The sequence below is a fragment of the Hyperoodon ampullatus genome (genome assembly GCF_949752795.1).
Source record: "Hyperoodon ampullatus genome assembly, chromosome: 2".
Lineage (NCBI taxonomy): Eukaryota > Metazoa > Chordata > Mammalia > Artiodactyla > Ziphiidae > Hyperoodon > Hyperoodon ampullatus.
In genome coordinates, this window is record NC_136915.1 from 112,422,945 (window position 1) to 112,442,754 (window position 19,810).

Here is a 19,810-nt window from a genome sequence, read left to right on the forward strand (position 1 = left end):
ACTGCTTATATTTTGCTGTATTTAGTGTTAGGTGTTTCCTAGTTTCATAAACCCACAGACATGCATACATGTCTTTCAGGTTACTGATTTGAGATCTTTTATCTTTTGCTACATAGATGCCTCCAGCCATAAGTTGCTCTCTATGTGCTGCATTACATTTATCCCTAAAGGTCTTCTATGTTTTCTTTGCATTTTCATTCATCCCAAACTATTTTCTATGTATTTCTTATTTCTTCCTCGACCCACTGTTTACTTAGGAGTGTGTAACCAAACTCATAGATGTCACAGAAACAGAGAGAAGAATGGTGGTTAGCAGGGGCTGAGGGGTTCAGCAAAAGAGATGTTGGGCAATGTGTACAAGCCTGCAGGCATACACTGAAGAAGCTCTGGGAGTCCATGGAACATCATGGTGAGTCTAGTTAATAACACTCAGTTGTGTAGTTGAAATTTGCTCAAAAAATAGACCTTAAGGATTCTCATCACACACACACACACACACACACACACACACACACACACAAATACATAGACATAGACATATTTAAATGATTAATGTTGAAGTGGTTAATGTATTAAGTGACCAATGGTGGTAATCACTGCACAAAGTACACATATATCAAATCATCCCATTATGCAACGCAAATATGTCCAATTTACTTTGTCAATTATACCTCAAAAATACCGGATGGAAAAGATGAAAGAAGAACCAGCCTACAAAACAGTAACAAAGTCTGAGAATCTTTGTGTTCCTTCTCCTTGCCTCTCTTAGGCTCTGATACTGTTCTCTGAGAGAGCTTCCCTTAACAATTCTTCTCTGTGGGCCTTGTATCCACCACACAGTGGATAATCACTTCTAGTCACATATACTGACCACATGTGAAATAGGTAGAGTGGAAAGTGGGGAAAGAGGGCTGGAATGTCATTACAATTCTTGAAAAATCAGTCTTTTGCGTTTTGGCTCATAGTTAATTTAGTTGTCATTTCCCTCAAAAACTTATTAGACACCCGACATCATTCATTCCTCCAATCATTTCTGTGTCCCAGGGACCTCACTCAGGTCCTTTCCTGGAAGTACTTTTCTGGCCTGATTAAATTGCTGCCTTGATCCCTGAACACAATTCAACTACCATGAGGCTCCCTGGAACAAAGGTGGAAAGACTACAACTTCTGTCTCTTTTCTCTCTTGTTGCAGTCAACGGAAGTTGGACTTCAATTTCAAAACCACTTCTAACCTCATCTCTTACTCTTTACGGCTTACAAGTGTTGACTTTCCTAATTCAACAAGGTTTTGAATATCTAAGCTGTATTTTTTTCTTTTCATTTTTTAATATTTCTGACCTGCCAACCAGAATTTTTTTCCTGAACATATATTTATTGAAATACCCCGATCAAGTCAACAAGTGACCAATATTTGGTTTGCCTCTCAGAATACCATGGACAAATATTACTGCAAATATTTTCCCATTGAATAAAATGTATCACCACAATTATGGCTTCTAATATCAAATTCTTGCCAACCACCTCCAGACTCTAAGCCAATGCCATAATTTTAAGATATGTTATGGAAGCATCCCTCCTCAAACACTAATTTCTGTGTCAGGTCAAATAACACTAGCTACAGGAGAGACAACTCCCAAATATCAGTGTTGATATCTCACTCATACAATTGTCTCATAAGCATCGGGCAGTAATCGGGACATCTTTTCTTTCCTGCAGTTCTGGCATCTTGGACTCCTTTACTTCTAGGACCACAAGAAGAGATATGCTTAAAGAACACATCCCTTTTCACCGCTTACTGGACCTGTAAGCTACTCACTTAGAAAACAAGCTGCATAGCAACAGTCATTTTGTAAATCTAGATAAAGAGTGGAATCCCCAGTGTACCTCAAAAGTGGGGTCAAATCAGTCAAGAAAGCAATTTCAGACGTGAAAAAATATAATAAGACACTGAGGTTGTTGAGGTTTGCAGTAAGAAGAACGTGTTGTGCACATGGAGAGCAGGCAGCACTGTGCATGGTAAGGACCCTTGAAACTTCCCTTTATTTGTACTGCCCATGTTTTCAGAACTACTATAATTTTATGCAGAATATCCCAATAATTTCCCAAAGCCTTTAATATTTCATATGATATTATAAATACCGTTATTTTGGAAAAGAATAGGAACACAGAATATGCAAGTGTAATATAGTTTAAGAATCACCTTATGCGCTGTACTAGGTATGTCTGAACCTCTTTCCTTCTAGAGCAAACATTGTGGTGGTGGTGATGGTGGTTACAGGCATGATGACACAGACAATGATAATTGGCCTCCTCAAAAAGTCCCAAATATGTGCCCGGCATTTTGGTAACTGAATTACACACATTCATGTAAATTTTATGCCTAAGCCTGTTGGCACTGTATATGTGATTTTCCCCACATTTTAATAAAGGGATTGAACTTCTGAGGAGTTAAATAATTTGTTGCTCAAATCAATCAAACAATAATTAAGAAAATAACCTGGATATGAAATTATATACAAATAATCATGGATATAACTCAAAATTCGTATAACACTGGTTGTGGGAGCCTGAAATTTGGATCGAAAAAGGATAGAAATCAACCAAAATTATGATATGATATGGCTAAAAGCAGGTTTTAAAAGAAAGAAAATACTTTTACCATCACAAAAATGAAGTGTGTTTTATTCAGGAAATGGAGGATAAGTAACAATTGCTCATCTGGTAGAAACCGCTGCCCAGGTGACAGACAGACACAGAAGACAGTGAGAGAATCCTCAGAGGGTACCCAGGAGGAGAGATACTGCTCTTCCTTCTGAGGCTCTGTGATGCTTTCTTGAATACCTCCCAGAGGGAAGCAGCATAGCAGACTCAGATAGGAAACCTCTGACCGTCAAGAATCACCACACTCACACTGCAGGCTGAAGGGTGGAAAGCTTCTTCTGTATCCATGATAGGCTTTGAAGAGAAGATGAAGGTGGGGCTGTGGAACTAGGTGAGCCGATTGTCCTTATCCTTTCCAGATGCAGATAAAAGCTGAAGCTGTTACTTGTTCTTGGGTGGGCACTTCTGCTGGCATTGCTGGGGAGGTGTCACAGGAGGGCATTTCTCAGTGCACTTTATAGGTGGGCAAGGGTCTGAACCCTTGGTAGGTGAGCAAGGATCAGGGCACTTAGTTGGGCACACTGGAGTTTGCTTGTCCTGCTGCTTGCATTGCTGCTGTTGAGAAGACATTTTTCTGGGGTCTTAATACCTGAAAGAAAGTATATGACCGTGTTCACAAGAAGGAATTCCTTCAGAGAGAAGAGCCAAAGCTTTTATAACTCAAATAGACAGTATCTCTCCAGTCTCTAAGTACGGGTTTTAATCTCTTTAATACCTTTTAATGAATTTCTGACTTCTCTCTCGTTCTTTAGCAAATCTATTCATCAGCCCGGAGAAAACATTGTCTTTTCTCATACAACATTTCCAAAGAAAATAGCTTTGTTTAAAAGAAACAAGCAATGTTTTCTCTTTTGGTTTCTTTCTTCTTCTTTTTTTTAATGAACACGTCATCTTCAAAAACAGCCATCACAAATTCTAGACTCCTGGGCTAGCTCACAAGCAATTTCTATCACCATTTTTTCTTATGAGGTCCCGACAGGATTACTTATGTACAAAGCAAAGGGCAATCAGGATGAATGTAAGGGCATCACACCTTCTAAGATAAATGCCTCTGAAATCACAGCAGAGGTCTGAGAGAAAGGCATAGAAAAATGTAAATACTTTACTCTTTATCCCTTCATGTCAAAATTTCCTGTTAATTTCTTTTTCAATAGAGGAATTCAAACTAGGTTTCAGAAATCTACTAAATACAATAGAACATTGGGCGCAGATTCCAAGTTCCCAACCACTAAGGAGCATTACACCCATGATCATAACTTTGGACCCATCAAATTTGCTGTCTCCAGCATAAACTCAACATTCAGGGGCCCGAGAACAAAGTTGAACTGAAGAATCAGACTCACCAGGATATCCAAAGTCAATCGGAACTCGAGCAGAAGGAAGATAGCTGTCGTGCAGCAGAGGCCCTTTTTATTGGGGTTTGCTGCCCCACCCAGGGGGAAGCGGAGCTACCAAAACTGGCCTGATTCAGTCATTTCCCAACCAAATGCAAATCCATCCTTAACTGGCTTGGCAGGGACTCTGAAAACAGGTAATGTCCTGCGCCAGCATCTCCTCACTAGATTATGTTCTCATGACTCACAGAGTCCCTGCCTTATTTCTCCGTTTCAGTGGTTTATGGCAGTGGGAGGATTTCGAAGCTTCTCTAACTTGTAGACAAAGGTTCCGTTTCTTGATTGGGGAAGATGACCCTTTTCTATCTTTCACTTTCCTTGACTTCTAAATCTGCCTGCCTAGTTGCACTTGAACTGGTGGCCATTTATTTGTACATGCTGGTTTGAGAAGGGCCTGGCTACCTGGTGACACCTTTCTCTTTATCTCAAGCCCATCTTATTTATAATGCATTTCCTCTTGATCCATGGCTTGCTAAGTGAAGTATCTTCTCTTCTAAAATGGACTGAAGGAGGGTTGCAGATCATCTCCGATGACTTCCCACCGTGATACTTAGATACGTTTAATAAAGTGATGACCTCAAGGGACCACCTTTCATTGCTTTGCTCCTTCAAATTAAGAACATCCAGCAGTCACATTCCTATGAATTTGGTAAATCTGTTTCACTTCCGGCCACAAGGAGGTCACTACGTGCGTAGCATCACCTACCATAATTCCAATCAGCTGGCAGATCACAACTTAGACTTACAATACAAACCAAGCCTTTTACTCATACCTCCCAAACGTGATATACCACCTGCTCTTACCTAATTTCTCCCAAAGGATCTCTTTGGATTTCTTCAACTTTTGAAGAAAGCTCAGAGGGGTCTTTAAGTATTCTGGCTTCCTGTCCCTTTGAAATTTTTGGAAAACCCTATCTAATAGGCAATGCCATTCAAGTCTCTAATTTTATATGTATTTAATATTTACGAATTATTTAAATACATGTCGTTTCACATCAAATCTAGGGGTAAATTCAAGAGAAACTTGATATTCCTTTTTTAAACATGCAGTCACTGAAGTTCATTGCCATTCATATAAAACTTCTTCATGATTAATAATAATTTTGTTAAAATTTTAACCTACGTTTTACATTTTCCATTTCGCTCACCGTGGAACATATGTCAAATAAGCGTATTTCCTGCTCTACATTCTTCATACAATTTGTCAGTGTGATGGAAGAAAAGTTTGGTGGTTAATTTATGGGTCACCTTCCCTGGCAATATGGTCCCCGGTTATCTGCTGAAACATTATTCTGGGTGTTTCTGTAAGGATGCTTTTGCACGAGAGTATTATTTACATCAGTGGCCTGAGTAAAGGCGGTTGCCCTCTATAGGGTGGGAATTCCTCTTCCAATCCACTGACCTCCTGAATGGAACAAGGCTGACCATCACCGAGGTAAAAGATGATTCTCCTGTTGCATGGGCTTCCAGAAGTCTCTCAGCTCTGCAGATTTTGAGTTTGCCAAACTTTGTAATCTCTCTTCTCTCTCAATCAATCTCTCTCTCTCTCTCTGTCTCTCTCTCTCTATCTCTATCTCTCACTGTCTCTCACTTTCTGTAACATATTTCTGTATGTATATATATATTTATATTTTGCAATCTTTAATTTGAATATTTCATCTGCCTTATCATGTACATGATTACCTATGGTCAATTAAAATTACAAATTTTCCAAATTACTATAAAGTGAAGTTAAAGTAGAAATTACTAATGTTACATGACACATCTGATGTGGAATTATGGCAAATATAATGAGCTTGTAGCAAATAACTGAAGTCAGGATCCAGTGCCCTAGCATGTTCTCCAAATATCTTATTTCTACCTTTTCAGAATTTAGTTGTCAACAGTTCTTCTACAGTTCCTCTCTTCTCTCCTGGACCTGAACACTACTCTTTTCTCTGCTGTCCCCTTGGGCACTGAAGCTTCTTGTGATGGGTCATGGTTGGTGAAGGGCCCTGTCTGGTTTAGAACTAATTTGCAACTCTCATTTTATATTACTGTGGAATGTGGGAACACATGTTTCATGGAATCAGGATGTCCCTCTCACCTGACACGAACACTTCCCTAGACCGCTGTCGTGCGCTTAAAATTCCTTTATCAGGAAATAAATCCCTTGTATTCCATAAGTAAATATCAGGTTTCAATTGTGTGAAACCAAAAATAGATATAAGATAACATTTAAGACTCACAGCGTCACATATAAGTGATTGAGAGTGGGGTTGGGAGTGGAGAGAAGGTCAGAGCATTAAGGTCTGAAATCTAGATGAAATATGGGCTTAGGGCTCATCTGATATACTTGCTTTCTTCTGCTTTTTCCAAACATGCTTTATGACTTTGAAGACAGTAATAGAAAAAGGTTTTCACTGTTTATTCTCTGTCTTCTTTTTCAACCCTCCAGAACCCTCAACCTGCCACATTACCTTCACTGCCCCATATATACAACATAACTGTCCAAGTTGGTACTTTGACATGTTGCCCATGCATTTAGTAAGAATCCTTTCATAGCTTTCATAATTCTACCTGCAGTCAGAAGGAAGAACTGGCCTAGTAACGTGTCTTGAGCAACTAATCTGCAAGCTTCTGAGGAATGTCGTTTTATAATGGGAAAGGAGGAAGAAGAGGAGAGAAAGAGAAAGAGGAGACACTTGAGACTTCAGAAGAGTCACCAGCTAAGCATGTGCCAGAAGTCCAGGACCTAACCTGTCCCTCAAGCTCAGCCACATGTTCACTACTATAAAAATTTAAATATTATAATAGCTGGTTATAAAAATGAAATTACAGTATATAATTTATAATTGGGAAAACATAAAGTTGTTCAAAAATGAACACGTCTAATAAACTGCCAAGAAAAATCACTGCTTATGTTTTGCTGTATTCAGTGTTAGGAGTTTTCTAGTTTCATATACCCACAGACATGCATACATGTCTTTCAGGTTACTGATTTGTGATCTTTTATCTTTTGCAACATAGATGCCTCCAGCCATAATTTGCTCTCTATACGCTGCATTACATTTATCCCTAAATTTCTTCTATGTTTTCTTTGCATTTTCATTCACCCCATAGAATTTTCTATGTATTTCTTATTTCTTCTTCGAGCCATTGTTTATTTAAGAGTGTGTTTCTATACTCATAGATGTCACAGAAACAGAGAGTAAACTGGTGGTCAGCAGGGGCTGAAGGGTTCAGCAAAAGAGGAGATGTTGGGCAATGGATACAAGCCTGCAGTCATACGATGAAGAAGCTCTGGGAGTCTATGGAACATCATGGTGAGTCTAGTTAATAACACTCAGTTGTGTAGTTAAACTTGCTCAGAAAATAGACCTTAAACATTCTCATCACACACACACACACACACACAAATACACAGACATAGACATATTTAAATGGTTAATGTTGAAGTGATTAATGTATTAAGTGACCAATGGTGGTAATCACTGCACAAAGTACACGTATGTCAAATCATCCCATTATGCACCGTAAATATGTCCAATTTAATTTGTCAATTATACCTCAAAAATTCCGAATCGAAAAGATGAAAGAAGAACCCTCCTACAAAACAGTAACAAAGTTTGAGAATCTTTGGGTTCCTTCTCCTCCTTGCCTCTCTTAGGCTCTGATACTGTTCTCTGAGAGAGCTTCCCTTAACAATTCTTCTCTGTGGGCCGTGTATCCCTCTCACAGTGGATAATCCCTTCTAGTCACCTGTACTGACCACATCTGAACGTGGTAGGGTATAAATTGGGGAAAGAGGGCTGGAATGTCATTACAATTCTTGAAAAATCAGTCTTTTTCGTTTTGGCACATAGTTTATTTAGTTGTCATTTCCCTCAAAAACTTATTAGACACCGGACATCATTCATTCCTCCAATCATTTCTGTGTCCCAGGGACCACACTCAGGTCCTTTTCTGGAAGTAATTTTCTGGCCTGATTAAATTGCTGCCTTGGTCCCTGAACATAATTTAACTACCATGAGGCTGCCTGGCACATAGTTGGAAAGACTACAACTTCTGTCTCTTTTCTCTGTTGTTACAGTCAACTGAAATTGGACTTCAAGTTCAAAACCACTTCTAACCTCATCTCTTACTCTTTACGGCTTACAAGTGTTGACTTTCCTAATTCAACAAGGTTTTGAATATCTGGGCTGTATTTTTTCCTATTCATTTTTTTTTTTTATTTCTGACCTGCCAACCAGAATTTTTTTTCCTGAACATATATTTATTGAAATACCCCAATCAAGTCAACAAGTGACCAATATTTGGTCTGCCTCTCAGAATACCATGGACAAAATTTACTGCAAATATTTTCCCATTGAATAAAATGTATCACCACATTTATGGCTTCCAATATCAGATTCCTTGCTTAACACCTCCAGACTCTACGCCAATGCCATAATTTTAAGATATGTTACAGAAGCATCCCTTCTCAAACACTAATTTCTGTGTCAGGTCAAATAACACTAGCTACAGGAGAGACAACTCCCAAATATCAGTGTTGATATCTCACTCATACAATTGTCTCATAAGCATCGGGCAGTAATCGGGACATCGTTTTTTTTCCTGCAGTTCTGGCATCTTGGACTCCTTTACTTCTAGGACCACAAGAAGAGATATGCTTAAAGAACACATCCCTTTTCACCGCTTACTGGACCTGTAAGCTACTCACTTAGAAAACAAGCTGCATAGCAACAGTCATTTTGTAAATCTAGATAAAGAGTGGAATCCCCAGTGTACCTCAAAAGTGGGGTCAAATCAGTCAAGAAAGCAATTTCAGACGTGAAAAAATATAATAAGACACTGAGGTTGTTGAGGTTTGCAGTAAGAAGAACGTGTTGTGCACATGGAGAGCAGGCAGCACTGTGCATGGTAAGGACCCTTGAAACTTCCCTTTATTTGTACTGCCCATGTTTTCAGAACTACTATAATTTTATGCAGAATATCCCAATAATTTCCCAAAGCCTTTAATATTTCATATGATATTATAAATACCGTTATTTTGGAAAAGAATAGGAACACAGAATATGCAAGTGTAATATAGTTTAAGAATCACCTTATGCGCTGTACTAGGTATGTCTGAACCTCTTTCCTTCTAGAGCAAACACTGTGGTGGTGGTGATGGTGGTTACAGGCATGATGACACAGACAATGATAATTGGCCTCCTCAAAAAGTCCCAAATATGTGCCCGGCATTTTGGTAACTGAATTACACACATTCATGTAAATTTTATGCCTAAGCCTGTTGGCACTGTATATGTGATTTTCCCCACATTTTAATAAAGGGATTGAACTTCTGAGGAGTTAAATAATTTGTTGCTCAAATCAATCAAACAATAATTAAGAAAATAACCTGGATATGAAATTATATACAAATAATCATGGATATAACTCAAAATTCGTATAACACTGGTTGTGGGAGCCTGAAATTTGGATCGAAAAAGGATAGAAATCAACCAAAATTATGATATGATATGGCTAAAAGCAGGTTTTAAAAGAAAGAAAATACTTTTACCATCACAAAAATGAAGTGTGTTTTATTCAGGAAATGGAGGATAAGTAACAATTGCTCATCTGGTAGAAACCGCTGCCCAGGTGACAGACAGACACAGAAGACAGTGAGAGAATCCTCAGAGGGTACCCAGGAGGAGAGATACTGCTCTTCCTTCTGAGGCTCTGTGATGCTTTCTTGAATACCTCCCAGAGGGAAGCAGCATAGCAGACTCAGATAGGAAACCTCTGACCGCCAAGAATCACCACACTCACACTGCAGGCTGAAGGGTGGAAAGCTTCTTCTGTATCCATGATAGGCTTTGAAGAGAAGATGAAGGTGGGGCTGTGGAACTAGGTGAGCCGATTGTCCTTATCCTTTCCAGATGCAGATAAAAGCTGAAGCTGTTACTTGTTCTTGGGTGGGCACTTCTGCTGGCATTGCTGGGGAGGTGTCACAGGAGGGCATTTCTCAGTGCACTTTATAGGTGGGCAAGGGTCTGAACCCTTGGTAGGTGAGCAAGGATCAGGGCACTTAGTTGGGCACACTGGAGTTTGCTTGTCCTGCTGCTTGCATTGCTGCTGTTGAGAAGACATTTTTCTGGGGTCTTAATATCTGAAAGAAAGTATATGACCGTGTTCACAAGAAGGAATTCCTTCAGAGAGAAGAGCCAAAGCTTTTATAACTCAAATAGACAGTATCTCTCCAGTCTCTAAGTACGGGTTTTAATCTCTTTAATACCTTTTAATGAATTTCTGACTTCTCTCTCGTTCTTTAGCAAATCTATTCATCAGCCCGGAGAAAACATTGTCTTTTCTCATACAACATTTCCAAAGAAAATAGCTTTCTTTAAAAGAAACAAGCAATGTTTTCTCTTTTGGTTTCTTTCTTCTTCTTTTTTTTAATGAACACGTCATCTTCAAAAACAGCCATCACAAATTCTAGACTCCTGGGCTAGCTCACAAGCAATTTCTATCACCATTTTTTCTTATGAGGTCCCGACAGGATTACTTATGTACAAAGCAAAGGGCAATCAGGATGAATGTAAGGGCATCACACCTTCTAAGATAAATGCCTCTGAAATCACAGCAGAGGTCTGAGAGAAAGGCATAGAAAAATGTAAATACTTTACTCTTTATCCCTTCATGTCAAAATTTCCTGTTAATTTCTTTTTCAATAGAGGAATTCAAACTAGGTTTCAGAAATCTACTAAATACAATAGAACATTGGGCGCAGATTCCAAGTTCCCAACCACTAAGGAGCATTACACCCATGATCATAACTTTGGACCCATCAAATTTGCTGTCTCCAGCATAAACTCAACATTCAGGGGCCCGAGAACAAAGTTGAACTGAAGAATCAGACTCACCAGGATATCCAAAGTCAATCGGAACTCGAGCAGAAGGAAGATAGCTGTCGTGCAGCAGAGGCCCTTTTTATTGGGGTTTGCTGCCCCACCCAGGGGGAAGCGGAGCTACCAAAACTGGCCTGATTCAGTCATTTCCCAACCAAATGCAAATCCATCCTTAACTGGCTTGGCAGGGACTCTGAAAACAGGTAATGTCCTGCGCCAGCATCTCCTCACTAGATTATGTTCTCATGACTCACAGAGTCCCTGCCTTATTTCTCCGTTTCAGTGGTTTATGGCAGTGGGAGGATTTCGAAGCTTCTCTAACTTGTAGACAAAGGTTCCGTTTCTTGATTGGGGAAGATGACCCTTTTCTATCTTTCACTTTCCTTGACTTCTAAATCTGCCTGCCTAGTTGCACTTGAACTGGTGGCCATTTATTTGTACATGCTGGTTTGAGAAGGGCCTGGCTACCTGGTGACACCTTTCTCTTTATCTCAAGCCCATCTTATTTATAATGCATTTCCTCTTGATCCATGGCTTGCTAAGTGAAGTATCTTCTCTTCTAAAATGGACTGAAGGAGGGTTGCAGATCATCTCCGATGACTTCCCACCGTGATACTTAGATACGTTTAATAAAGTGATGACCTCAAGGGACCACCTTTCATTGCTTTGCTCCTTCAAATTAAGAACATCCAGCAGTCACATTCCTATGAATTTGGTAAATCTGTTTCACTTCCGGCCACAAGGAGGTCACTACGTGCGTAGCATCACCTACCATAATTCCAATCAGCTGGCAGATCACAACTTAGACTTACAATACAAACCAAGCCTTTTACTCATACCTCCCAAACGTGATATACCACCTGCTCTTACCTAATTTCTCCCAAAGGATCTCTTTGGATTTCTTCAACTTTTGAAGAAAGCTCAGAGGGGTGTTTAAGTATTCTGGCTTCCTGTCCCTTTGAAATTTTTGGAAAACCCTATCTAATAGGCAATGCCATTCAAGTCTCTAATTTTATATGTATTTAATATTTACGAATTATTTAAATACATGTCGTTTCACATCAAATCTAGGGGTAAATTCAAGAGAAACTTGATATTCCTTTTTTAAACATGCAGTCACTGAAGTTCATTGCCATTCATATAAAACTTCTTCATGATTAATAATAATTTTGTTAAAATTTTAACCTACGTTTTACATTTTCCATTTCGCTCACCATGGAACATATGTCAAATAAGCGTATTTCCTGCTCTACATTCTTCATACAATTTGTCAGTGTGATGGAAGAAAAGTTTGGTGGTTAATTTATGGGTCACCTTCCCTGGCAATATGGTCCCCGGTTATCTGCTGAAACATTATTCTGGGTGTTTCTGTAAGGATGCTTTTGCACGAGAGTATTATTTACATCTGTGGCCTGAGTAAAGGCGGTTGCCCTCTATAGGGTGGGAATTCCTCTTCCAATCCACTGACCTCCTGAATGGAACAAGGCTGACCATCACCGAGGTAAAAGATGATTCTCCTGTTGCATGGGCTTCCAGAAGTCTCTCAGCTCTGCAGATTTTGAGTTTGCCAAACTTTGTAATCTCTCTTCTCTCTCAATCAATCTCTCTCTCTCTCTCTGTCTCTCTCTCTCTATCTCTATCTCTCACTGTCTCTCACTTTCTGTAACATATTTCTGTATGTATATATATATTTATATTTTGCAATATTTAATTTGAATATTTCATCTGCCTTATCATGTACATGATTACCTATGGTCAATTAAAATTACAAATTTTCCAAATTACTATAAAGTGAAGTTAAAGTAGAAATTACTAATGTTACATGACACATCTGATGTGGAATTATGGCAAATATAATGAGCTTGTAGCAAATAACTGAAGTCAGGATCCAGTGCCCTAGCATGTTCTCCAAATATCTTATTTCTACCTTTTCAGAATTTAGTTGTCAACAGTTCTTCTACAGTTCCTCTCTTCTCTCCTGGACCTGAACACTACTCTTTTCTCTGCTGTCCCCTTGGGCACTGAAGCTTCTTGTGATGGGTCATGGTTGGTGAAGGGCCCTGTCTGGTTTAGAACTAATTTGCAACTCTCATTTTATATTACTGTGGAATGTGGGAACACATGTTTCATGGAATCAGGATGTCCCTCTCACCTGACACGAACACTTCCCTAGACCGCTGTCGTGCGCTTAAAATTCCTTTATCAGGAAATAAATCCCTTGTATTCCATAAGTAAATATCAGGTTTCAATTGTGTGAAACCAAAAATAGATATAAGATAACATTTAAGACTCACAGCGTCACATATAAGTGATTGAGAGTGGGGTTGGGAGTGGAGAGAAGGTCAGAGCATTAAGGTCTGAAATCTAGATGAAATATGGGCTTAGGGCTCATCTGATATACTTGCTTTCTTCTGCTTTTTCCAAACATGCTTTATGACTTTGAAGACAGTAATAGAAAAAGGTTTTCACTGTTTATTCTCTGTCTTCTTTTTCAACCCTCCAGAACCCTCAACCTGCCACATTACCTTCACTGCCCCATATATACAACATAACTGTCCAAGTTGGTACTTTGACATGTTGCCCATGCATTTAGTAAGAATCCTTTCATAGCTTTCATAATTCTACCTGCAGTCAGAAGGAAGAACTGGCCTAGTAACGTGTCTTGAGCAACTAATCTGCAAGCTTCTGAGGAATGTCGTTTTATAATGGGAAAGGAGGAAGAAGAGGAGAGAAAGAGAAAGAGGAGACACTTGAGACTTCAGAAGAGTCACCAGCTAAGCATGTGCCAGAAGTCCAGGACCTAACCTGTCCCTCAAGCTCAGCCACATGTTCACTACTATAAAAATTTAAATATTATAATAGCTGGTTATAAAAATGAAATTACAGTATATAATTTATAATTGGGAAAACATAAAGTTGTTCAAAAATGAACACGTCTAATAAACTGCCAAGAAAAATCACTGCTTATGTTTTGCTGTATTCAGTGTTAGGAGTTTTCTAGTTTCATAAACCCACAGACATGCGTACATGTCTTTCAGGTTACTGATTTGTGATCTTTTATCTTTTGCAACATAGATGCCTCCAGCCATAATTTGCTCTCTATACGCTGCATTACATTTATCCCTAAATTTCTTCTATGTTTTCTTTGCATTTTCATTCACCCCATAGAATTTTCTATGTATTTCTTATTTCTTCTTCGAGCCATTGTTTATTTAAGAGTGTGTTTCTATACTCATAGATGTCACAGAAACAGAGAGTAAACTGGTGGTCAGCAGGGGCTGAAGGGTTCAGCAAAAGAGGAGATGTTGGGCAATGGATACAAGCCTGCAGTCATACGATGAAGAAGCTCTGGGAGTCTATGGAACATCATGGTGAGTCTAGTTAATAACACTCAGTTGTGTAGTTAAACTTGCTCAGAAAATAAACCTTAAACATTCTCATCACACACACACACACACACACAAATACACAGACATAGACATATTTAAATGGTTAATGTTGAAGTGATTAATGTATTAAGTGACCAATGGTGGTAATCACTGCACAAAGTACACGTATGTCAAATCATCCCATTATGCACCGTAAATATGTCCAATTTAATTTGTCAATTATACCTCAAAAATTCCGAATCGAAAAGATGAAAGAAGAACCCTCCTACAAAACAGTAACAAAGTTTGAGAATCTTTGGGTTCCTTCTCCTCCTTGCCTCTCTTAGGCTCTGATACTGTTCTCTGAGAGAGCTTCCCTTAACAATTCTTCTCTGTGGGCCGTGTATCCCTCTCACAGTGGATAATCCCTTCTAGTCACCTGTACTGACCACATCTGAACGTGGTAGGGTATAAATTGGGGAAAGAGGGCTGGAATGTCATTACAATTCTTGAAAAATCAGTCTTTTTCGTTTTGGCACATAGTTTATTTAGTTGTCATTTCCCTCAAAAACTTATTAGACACCGGACATCATTCATTCCTCCAATCATTTCTGTGTCCCAGGGACCACACTCAGGTCCTTTTCTGGAAGTAATTTTCTGGCCTGATTAAATTGCTGCCTTGGTCCCTGAACATAATTTAACTACCATGAGGCTGCCTGGCACATAGTTGGAAAGACTACAACTTCTGTCTCTTTTCTCTGTTGTTACAGTCAACTGAAATTGGACTTCAAGTTCAAAACCACTTCTAACCTCATCTCTTACTCTTTACGGCTTACAAGTGTTGACTTTCCTAATTCAACAAGGTTTTGAATATCTGGGCTGTATTTTTTCCTATTCATTTTTTTTTTTTATTTCTGACCTGCCAACCAGAATTTTTTTTCCTGAACATATATTTATTGAAATACCCCGATCAAGTCAACAAGTGACCAATATTTGGTCTGCCTCTCAGAATACCATGGACAAAATTTACTGCAAATATTTTCCCATTGAATAAAATGTATCACCACATTTATGGCTTCCAATATCAGATTCCTTGCTTAACACCTCCAGACTCTACGCCAATGCCATAATTTTAAGATATGTTACAGAAGCATCCCTTCTCAAACACTAATTTCTGTGTCAGGTCAAATAACACTAGCTACAGGAGAGACAACTCCCAAATATCAGTGTTGATATCTCACTCATACAATTGTCTCATAAGCATCGGGCAGTAATCGGGACATCGTTTTTTTTCCTGCAGTTCTGGCATCTTGGACTCCTTTACTTCTAGGACCACAAGAAGAGATATGCTTAAAGAACACATCCCTTTTCACCGCTTACTGGACCTGTAAGCTACTCACTTAGAAAACAAGCTGCATAGCAACAGTCATTTTGTAAATCTAGATAAAGAGTGGAATCCCCAGTGTACCTCAAAAGTGGGGTCAAATCAGTCAAGAAAGCAATTTCAGACGTGAAAAAATATAATAAGACACTGAGGTTGTTGAGTTTTGCAGTAAGAAGAACGTGTTGTGCACATGGAGAGCAGGCAGCACTGTGCATGGTAAGGACCCTTGAAACTTCCCTTTATTTGTACTGCCCATGTTTTCAGAACTACTATAACTTTATGCAGAATATCCCAATAATTTCCCAAAGCCTTTAATATTTCATATGATATTATAAATACCGTTATTTTGGAAAAGAATAGGAACACAGAATATGCAAGTGTAATATAGTTTAAGAATCACCTTATGTGCTGTACTAGGTATGTCTGAACCTCTTTCCTTCTAGAGCAAACACTGTGGTGGTGGTGATGGTGGTTACAGGCATGATGACACAGACAATGATAATTGGCCTCCTCAAAAAGTCCCAAATATGTGCCCGGCATTTTGGTAACTGAATTACACACATTCATGTAAATTTTATGCCTAAGCCTGTTGGCACTGTATATGTGATTTTCCCCACATTTTAATAAAGGGATTGAACTTCTGAGGAGTTAAATAATTTGTTGCTCAAATCAATCAAACAATAATTAAGAAAATAACCTGGATATGAAATTATATACAAATAATCATGGATATAACTCAAAATTCGTATAACACTGGTTGTGGGAGCCTGAAATTTGGATCGAAAAAGGATAGAAATCAACCAAAATTATGATATGATATGGCTAAAAGCAGGTTTTAAAAGAAAGAAAATACTTTTACCATCACAAAAATGAAGTGTGTTTTATTCAGGAAATGGAGGATAAGTAACAATTGCTCATCTGGTAGAAACCGCTGCCCAGGTGACAGACAGACACAGAAGACAGTGAGAGAATCCTCAGAGGGTACCCAGGAGGAGAGATACTGCTCTTCCTTCTGAGGCTCTGTGATGCTTTCTTGAATACCTCCCAGAGGGAAGCAGCATAGCAGACTCAGATAGGAAACCTCTGACCGTCAAGAATCACCACACTCACACTGCAGGCTGAAGGGTGGAAAGCTTCTTCTGTATCCATGATAGGCTTTGAAGAGAAGATGAAGGTGGGGCTGTGGAACTAGGTGAGCCGATTGTCCTTATCCTTTCCAGATGCAGATAAAAGCTGAAGCTGTTACTTGTCCTTGGGTGGGCACTTCTGCTGGCATTGCTGGGGAGGTGTCACAGGAGGGCATTTCTCAGTGCACTTTATAGGTGGGCAAGGGTCTGAACCCTTGGTAGGTGAGCAAGGATCAGGGCACTTAGTTGGGCACACTGGAGTTTGCTTGTCCTGCTGCTTGCATTGCTGCTGTTGAGAAGACATTTTTCTGGGGTCTTAATATCTGAAAGAAAGTATATGACCGTGTTCACAAGAAGGAATTCCTTCAGAGAGAAGAGCCAAAGCTTTTATAACTCAAATAGACAGTATCTCTCCAGTCTCTAAGTACGGGTTTTAATCTCTTTAATACCTTTTAATGAATTTCTGACTTCTCTCTCGTTCTTTAGCAAATCTATTCATCAGCCCGGAGAAAACATTGTCTTTTCTCATACAACATTTCCAAAGAAAATAGCTTTGTTTAAAAGAAACAAGCAATGTTTTCTCTTTTGGTTTCTTTCTTCTTCTTTTTTTTAATGAACACGTCATCTTCAAAAACAGCCATCACAAATTCTAGACTCCTGGGCTAGCTCACAAGCAATTTCTATCACCATTTTTTCTTATGAGGTCCCGACAGGATTACTTATGTACAAAGCAAAGGGCAATCAGGATGAATGTAAGGGCATCACACCTTCTAAGATAAATGCCTCTGAAATCACAGCAGAGGTCTGAGAGAAAGGCATAGAAAAATGTAAATACTTTACTCTTTATCCCTTCATGTCAAAATTTCCTGTTAATTTCTTTTTCAATAGAGGAATTCAAACTAGGTTTCAGAAATCTACTAAATACAATAGAACATTGGGCGCAGATTCCAAGTTCCCAACCACTAAGGAGCATTACACCCATGATCATAACTTTGGACCCATCAAATTTGCTGTCTCCAGCATAAACTCAACATTCAGGGGCCCGAGAACAAAGTTGAACTGAAGAATCAGACTCACCAGGATATCCAAAGTCAATCGGAACTCGAGCAGAAGGAAGATAGCTGTCGTGCAGCAGAGGCCCTTTTTATTGGGGTTTGCTGCCCCACCCAGGGGGAAGCGGAGCTACCAAAACTGGCCTGATTCAGTCATTTCCCAACCAAATGCAAATCCATCCTTAACTGGCTTGGCAGGGACTCTGAAAACAGGTAATGTCCTGCGCCAGCATCTCCTCACTAGATTATGTTCTCATGACTCACAGAGTCCCTGCCTTATTTCTCCGTTTCAGTGGTTTATGGCAGTGGGAGGATTTCGAAGCTTCTCTAACTTGTAGACAAAGGTTCCGTTTCTTGATTGGGGAAGATGACCCTTTTCTATCTTTCACTTTCCTTGACTTCTAAATCTGCCTGCCTAGTTGCACTTGAACTGGTGGCCATTTATTTGTACATGCTGGTTTGAGAAGGGCCTGGCTACCTGGTGACACCTTTCTCTTTATCTCAAGCCCATCTTATAATGCATTTCCTCTTGATCCATGGCTTGCTAAGTGAAGTATCTTCTCTTCTAAAATGGACTGAAGGAGGGTTGCAGATCATCTCCGATGACTTCCCACCGTGATACTTAGATACGTTTAATAAAGTGATGACCTCAAGGGACCACCTTTCATTGCTTTGCTCCTTCAAATTAAGAACATCCAGCAGTCACATTCCTATGAATTTGGTAAATCTGTTTCACTTCCGGCCACAAGGAGGTCACTACGTGCGTAGCATCACCTACCATAATTCCAATCAGCTGGCAGATCACAACTTAGACTTACAATACAAACCAAGCCTTTTACTCATACCTCCCAAACGTGATATACCACCTGCTCTTACCTAATTTCTCCCAAAGGATCTCTTTGGATTTCTTCAACTTTTGAAGAAAGCTCAGAGGGGTCTTTAAGTATTCTGGCTTCCTGTCCCTTTGAAATTTTTGGAAAACCCTATCTAATAGGCAATGCCATTCAAGTCTCTAATTTTATATGTATTTAATATTTACGAATTATTTAAATACATGTCGTTTCACATCAAATCTAGGGGTAAATTCAAGAGAAACTTGATATTCCTTTTTTAAACATGCAGTCACTGAAGTTCATTGCCATTCATATAAAACTTCTTCATGATTAATAATAATTTTGTTAAAATTTTAACCTACATTTTACATTTTCCATTTCGCTCACCGTGGAACATATGTCAAATAAGCGTATTTCCTGCTCTACATTCTTCATACAATTTGTCAGTGTGATGGAAGAAAAGTTTGGTGGTTAATTTATGGGTCACCTTCCCTGGCATATGGTCCCCGGTTATCTGCTGAAACATTATTCTGGGTGTTTCTGTAAGGATGCTTTTGCACGAGAGTATTATTTACATCAGTGGCCTGAGTAAAGGCGGTTGCCCTCTATAGGGTGGGAATTCCTCTTCCAATCCACTGACCGCCTGAGTAGAACAAGGCTGACCATCACCGAGGTGAAAGATGATTCTCCTGATGCATGGGCTTCCAGAAGTCTCTCAGCTCTGCAGATTTTGAGTTTGCCAAACTTTGTAATCTCTCTATCTCTCTCAATCAATCTCTCTCTCTCTCTCTGTCTCTCTCTCTCTATCTCTATCTCTCACTGTCTCTCACTTTCTGTAACATATTTCTGTATGTATATATATATTTATATTTTGCAATATTTAATTTGAATATTTCATCTGCCTTATCATGTACATGATTACCTATGGTCAATTAAAATTACAAATTTTCCAAATTACTATAAAGTGAAGTTAAAGTAGAAATTACTAATGTTACATGACACATCTGATGTGGAATTATGGCAAATATAATGAGCTTGTAGCAAATAACTGAAGTCAGGATCCAGTGCCCTAGCATGTTCTCCAAATATCTTATTTCTACCTTTTCAGAATTTAGT

General features: G+C 39.1%; 3 long non-coding RNA genes across 3 annotated transcripts; all 3 read right to left on the reverse strand.

Annotated features, from left to right (window-relative positions):
- Window positions 1-2,666: 2,666 nt before the first annotated feature.
- On the reverse strand, window positions 2,667-4,247 carry LOC307049191. Its single transcript, XR_013810737.1, has 2 exons — window positions 4,005-4,247; window positions 2,667-3,250 (listed from the first exon to the last, which is right to left on the reverse strand). It is a non-coding gene; the product is annotated as an uncharacterized lncRNA (long non-coding RNA).
- Window positions 4,248-9,594: 5,347 nt separating this feature from the next.
- Window positions 9,595-11,188, reverse strand: LOC307070187. Its single transcript, XR_013811533.1, has 2 exons — window positions 10,946-11,188; window positions 9,595-10,191 (listed from the first exon to the last, which is right to left on the reverse strand). It is a non-coding gene; the product is annotated as an uncharacterized lncRNA (long non-coding RNA).
- Window positions 11,189-16,548: 5,360 nt separating this feature from the next.
- LOC307047764 lies at window positions 16,549-18,129 on the reverse strand. Its single transcript, XR_013810692.1, has 2 exons — window positions 17,887-18,129; window positions 16,549-17,132 (listed from the first exon to the last, which is right to left on the reverse strand). It is a non-coding gene; the product is annotated as an uncharacterized lncRNA (long non-coding RNA).
- Window positions 18,130-19,810: the final 1,681 nt, after the last annotated feature.